The sequence below is a fragment of the Etheostoma spectabile genome, chromosome 13 (genome assembly GCF_008692095.1).
Source record: "Etheostoma spectabile isolate EspeVRDwgs_2016 chromosome 13, UIUC_Espe_1.0, whole genome shotgun sequence".
NCBI classification, from domain to species: domain Eukaryota; kingdom Metazoa; phylum Chordata; class Actinopteri; order Perciformes; family Percidae; genus Etheostoma; species Etheostoma spectabile.
The window spans coordinates 13,526,313-13,526,859 of record NC_045745.1 but is presented as its reverse complement, the minus strand read 5'-3'; the positions used below and the strand labels follow the sequence as shown (position 1 = coordinate 13,526,859).

The window sequence follows — 547 nt, the reverse complement described above, 5'->3', positions numbered from 1 at the left end:
CCCAAATAATAATACAAATAATATAAAAACTGTCAGTTTGGGATTTGGGAACGCATATTTGAATGATTGATAAATTACTAAATAATAAACAAATAAAATCAGCCACTTCCTGGGATTCCCGAAAAATGGGTTGTCTTTTTCCCGGGATCTGATTCATCTAATTTTCGGGGAAAATATTAAACTCTAGTACCATGCATTAGTGCTTGGTGTTCTTTACTGAAGTTCACTGGGGTTCAAGACTGAAGGTATATGTTGGGTGCACAGCAGCAACCTCTAGTGGTTTGAAAGGGCTAATGAACATGATGTGGAGCTATTTATCCCTGGATGTTTAAGGCTTTCAGCCTCACGCTGATAGAGCAAATGCCGGAAAATCCTTGTGGGAAATGTTTGAATTTCATGCTGCAGAAATTGGTAGTCCTGCCGGGGCAAACCTGAAGAAATTCTATTCTTACATGCATAGTCATACTAATTGGTATATAGCCTCAAAGGCTGCGTGTGTGTATGTGTGTGTGTGTGTGTGTGTGTGTGTGTGTGTGTGTGTGTGTGT

General features: G+C 39.7%; 1 protein-coding gene across 3 annotated transcripts in view; it reads right to left on the bottom strand.

Annotated features, from left to right (window-relative positions):
- The window catches only part of lig3 (ligase III, DNA, ATP-dependent), a 16,486-nt gene that overhangs the window by 5,684 nt on the left and 10,255 nt on the right, over positions 1–547 (bottom strand). The window lies entirely within an intron of this gene.